Source organism: Halyomorpha halys, unplaced genomic scaffold (genome assembly GCF_000696795.3).
Source record: "Halyomorpha halys isolate HHAL.00 unplaced genomic scaffold, Hhal_1.1 Scaffold319.1, whole genome shotgun sequence".
NCBI lineage: Eukaryota > Metazoa > Arthropoda > Insecta > Hemiptera > Pentatomidae > Halyomorpha > Halyomorpha halys.
This window is the reverse complement of record NW_027113718.1, coordinates 224,497-230,011: the sequence shown is the minus strand read 5'-3', so window position 1 is coordinate 230,011 and position 5,515 is coordinate 224,497. Positions and strand designations below refer to the sequence as shown.

Genomic DNA, 5,515 nt, shown 5'->3' with positions numbered 1-5,515 from the left:
ACGTTGGTTATCAGTAAATAGTATAACTATTTATACGTAATTACTTACTACTTAATAAGCAGTAATTACTTTCAACTATTTCATAATTGTAGCAATTACTACTGCTTCGATATCATTAATTTATCAGTTTATTGCTAATTACTAGGTTAGTTAATATATCTTCTTGGTTAATTAATAGATCTCTGCTAATATATACTCATTTATCAGTTTATGACTCATTAAAATGCCAGTTAATTAATATTTTTGTTTTTTGACTTACATAATATTTTTGATACTTTTCAGCTTTTTGAATTTGAATTATGCTTACATGCCAATTTTATACTCTTACATTAGCTTTATTTACTATGTATCTTTTGATTTTAGCCTCAGTAAGGACCTCCAGAGTGGGCCGAAACGTTAATTTATCAGTCAATTGCTAATTATTAAGAAAATAGATCTGTTTGCTACAAAATATTTTTTTATCAGCTCATTACTGTTTACAATGTCAGCTAATTTATATATTTTTTGTTTATCTTTAACTTCCTGACTAAATTTTATGATAATTTGTTTATATAAATATCTTTTCATACCTCAGCCTTTATATTTGTTCTATTTTTAAATTCCTCTTTTATAGTCATACATTAGCTTTATCAAGTTTGTATCTATTTATTTTAGTCCCAATGAAGACCTCCAGAGTGGGTCGAAACGTTAATTTATTACTAATTACTAGGCGAGTTAATATATCTTTTAGGTTATTTAATAGACCTGTTTGATAATGTATATTATTTTTATCAGCTCATTACTCTATGCTTTAACTACTCTTTTTGATTTTAGCCCCAATGAGACCTCCAGTGTCGGTCGAAACTTTAACTTATCAGTTAATTTCTAATTACTAGGTTAGTTAATATATATTTTAGGTTACTTAATAGATCTGATTGATAATATATAAATATACTATTATTAGTTCATTACTCCATTACTTATGCCAGTTAATTTACATTTTTGGTATTTATTTTTAACTTCCTAAATAAATAAATCTTTTTATACCTTCACATCTTTATCTACTCTGAATCTTTTTAATCGCTTAAAAAAATGTTTAGTTATGCTTTCTAGACGCGTCGGATAAAAACAAGATATCAAAGTAATTTTTAAAATGAATATTAAATATTGATATAATTCAATAAATATAGTTCTATTTACTTTCTTTGAAATAGAATTGAGGTAAATTTGTGATGAATGAACCACGTATAATTATTATTCAGTGTGCAGTAGTTTTGGCTTTATCGATAGCTGTTATCTCCCATAATCGATTTTCGGCTAAATTCACCGACCTGGAAGTGCTGAGTGTTTGCAGCGTGGTGTATTCCAATGGCTGGTATATTGCTGCCGTCTGTTTGCCCACCACTTCACCGTACCTCAGACAATATGTCGGTAAACACTGTTACTAAACAGTTAGCTAGCATATACATTAAAACAATTATAGGAAAGGAGTCGATTTGAATACTGTTTAATATAATAAAATTATTAAGATAGAAATATGTTCTTTACTATATGATGAGTCAATAGATAATTCTAATTGAGTAAATATATTCAATTCATTACTATAGTTTGATAGGTGCTTAACAAAAAAAATCTGTCATTTAAAAAAGCATTTGTTCATTTATTTATGTTTCATTTTATTACTCATTTGATTTATTTATTTTTTTAGTTTTATTATTTTTACTCAGTTATATTTCATTTATTATTATTATTTTTTTTACTATCTTTCTCTTACCTCTTTTTTTTTTTCTCATGTTCTTTCTTTTCTTTTGTAAATAAATTTCTTTATATTATCTTTTATACAAGTTTGTATAAGTTTATACACGCATGTTTCATTTTATATAATAACTACACGTTTATTTAAGAAAATATTAGCTCCAAATATCTCTTATATAGGAAATACATGTATATATCATTGAAAACATTTGATAACTAGTTTTTAAAACTAATTGAACCTTTTCGTGTATTTAAACATCGATAAATGTACCAGGGAAAACTGTTGAGAAATATTAAATTCGAATTGATTACCATTTTTTAGGGAGAGTATGACTTGACCTACGACCTTACGTATAAAGGAAACATAAACTCCTGACCAGAACAATTGTGAAGCTGACAATAGAGGGGCAAAGAGAAGAAGAGGCTGCGGTTGGCAACACTGTAGGAGGACGGACCGGTCCTGGCCGTGGCAGTCACAGAGGACTCCTTTTTGTTTTATGTCAGTCCTTCAGTCCTCCTTATCTAACAGCCTGTCACTTCTTCAGTAATGTTCAGTCTCCTCTCTCAGTTCTGTCTCCGATATCCAATCATTTGTCTTTCGTCGTCAGATTTTTCAACTCTAGTTTCTATAGTTTCCCTTATGGTATGTCTCTTTTTCCCCTTAACTCAAATATATATATGAAAAATTAAACCACTTTATTTAAGCGGAACCTAATTGCATTTAATGATTAATGATATAATTTTATAATTACTGGATACTTTCAAGTACCAACCATAGAAAAAGGTTGTATTTAATTCTATGTTATAGAAGCATCTAAAAAAAATAAATAAATACAGCATTAACTCCAAACATTAGATTTGACGTTTCTGAATCCCGTAATTCTTTATTATTCGAATTTTGTAATATGAAATTTTATTTTAATTTTTTTTTTAATAATCTATTTATTGTTATTTACAACTGTATACATATATACACATAAAGTAAATTTGCTGTAAGTGATCTTATGAGATGACACAAACATGTGAAGAGTCTACCCATTGATAGACCAAAAACATTTCTTAAGGAGGAGATCTCGAGGCCATCTTCTTTTCAGACGCCTAGGAGGATTATTAGGTGGTGAACGAGAAGCCAGGTTAGAAACGAGCTGGTTTGAGTGGCTGGGAAGTTTATCATGGAAGGATTGGTATCTGGTTTTGAACAAATCATCAACATATGGGACATTGAGATCCTGATGGATGATTTGATTTATGACAAAGTAAGGAGCATTAAGGATTTTACGAAGGATTTTGGACTGCAAGGATTGGATTCGGGAGGAATTCGATGGTTTAGTGGAGCCCCAAAGCTCAACTCCTTATGTCCAGATAGGCCTTATATTTTTACAAATAAAAATGAAATTGATGAGGAAATAAAAGTGAGGTTGAAGCCTGGAAATGCCAGTTATTTTTTAATTTAGAAATTGCTTAGTTCGCGACTCTTTTCCAAAAACATAAAAACTAGAATTTAGAAAAGTATGATACTTCATACTGTTCTCTATGGATGCGAAATGTGGCCTCTTACACTAAGGGATGAACAGCGCCTTAAGGTTGTAATATTGCAGCGTATAACCTGGGCGTGTAAGGTTGCGAGACTTAAAATGAATGGGACCCTAAAATGTTAATAAATACTAAACCATGGGTAGACCGAAACGTAGATGGGAGGATTAAGAACGATTGGTGGTATCAGCATTGAACCTTCAGGAACGCAGTCTTTAAAGCATATAGGATGAACGAGAACAAAATAACTTATAAGACCCCCGTACAATTACAGAAGCGATTTTGGATCAGAGCATCTACACATGGCCAGGAGGTTAAGATGGGTGGGGGTTCGAAGCAATCCAACAAGATATCTTAATACATCATTTAAAAATTTTTTAAAATTTTTTTGAGGTTAATGACTTCCATTTTTGAATGAATTATTTATTAATATTCATCCCATTGTACAACGTTTCGGGACCACTGTCCCATATTCCATAAATTATACATACAAATATCAGAACCGGTTTATACAACAATAATAAATTACAGAATAAGTTGTCAAACATGAATTACAAAGTTGATAAGATGGAAAAACTAAACGCAATTTATAAGATAGATTGTAAAAATTGTGGAAAAGTATATATTGGTGAAACATCTAAAAAACTGGAAACTAGGATTAAGCAACATATCACCAATTGTAAAAACACTAAAAATATAAATTGCACAGGTCTGGCCTATCACAGTATAAAACTGAACCACGAATTCAATTTTAAAAACCACCAAAAATAATAGATACAGCACAAAATAAAAAAAACAGAAGATTTCTAGAAGCTATATACATAACAAATAACATACAAAACACAGTAAACTATAAAACTGACATTAAACAATTAAATACACATTACGCAGACATTATAAATCGACTTAAAATATAAACATAAAAATCAGACGAAATAAATAGCTTTATGTAAAAAATAAAAAATCACTAAGTTAATATTAAATACAAAACAGGGAGGTAACCAAACAGCACACTGGACATGAGATAAGGTCCAAAGAGGTAGTGAGAAATGTTGAGTGATGGCTGTGCTAGAGAGAAGTAAAGATGCACAAATGGTTGACATGATTTCCCATATTGAATCATGAGGTGATTATTATTGTATAAATTAAAATATATAAGGATGAAGATTGGTGTTATGTTAGTTTTATTATTGTTGTAGGTTTTAAAGTGCATGAATATGGGACAGTGGTCCTGAAACGTTGTACAATGTCATAAATATTAATAAATAATTCATTCAAAAATGGAAGTGATTAACCTCAAAAAATTTTTAAATGAATTGACTCACCAGACTTCCTAGAGAGATAATCCAGCTCAATACATCAATGAATGCCAGTATATGCAAGAGGCCAAAAACTAGATAGATAGATGGAATCAACAAAGATACGAAAGAGGAAAGCAGTATCCCAAGAGAGGCCGGTGTGGAGAAGTCTTATTTGGACGGCCAAAGATCTACAAGAGCTTGAGATGAGAAGGGCTGTAGAGCAAACCGAAAAAAAAAGTATATCTTTTTATACAAAAAACTGATGTTTTTTTATAAATGTTAACATGTACCATAAATAAACTGAACTCATAGTAAAAATGGTAAGTGTAATGGCTTTCGTCCACTGGGAGCGGAAGCTACGAACTGCGAAGCAATAAATTCGTGTGAACACCGTCCGAAGGAAATTGTACGAATGCCTATCGTCCAATAGCATCATTATTCGTAGTAGACGAGATTAGCTCTTCGAAATAATTTTTCTGATGAAGATTTTTTAGCTTTTTTCGAAGATGGAAAATGTTGGTGAATTACATTTACGTAAAAATAAACGACTTCGGTGAATTTTCTTATCGTGATCTTGAAATCGACGATGACCTACAACTCTAAATTATAAGTTTTATTTTCACCAGAGTAAAAAAAAATATTCAATACTTTAAAGTAAGATAGATACATCTTCTATCATGATAATCAGCAATAACAGTAAATAAATAAAACATATTCTCGTAATAAGATGATCTGTTATATAAACTCGAGTTTAAAATATGATAACAAGCCCAAGCAACGATTAATATTTGGTTGGAGGTTGACTCCTTACTAATTATCATAGTGGCCCATTAGCGACCGGACTATGATAATGTATTCACAGATAATTATCACAATAACAAATGAGTTCCTTGTAGACCAGATTCCTTCCTTCAGTGTTATACAAATCGTAACAAGAACTAATACTA

The 5,515-nt window shown here is 30.4% G+C and overlaps 1 protein-coding gene across 2 annotated transcripts in view; it reads right to left on the bottom strand.

Moving 5' to 3' along the window:
- ckn (CRK like proto-oncogene, adaptor protein) overlaps positions 1-5,515 on the bottom strand; it is a 170,504-nt gene that overhangs the window by 91,123 nt on the left and 73,866 nt on the right. The gene's annotated exons all lie outside the window — the stretch shown is intronic.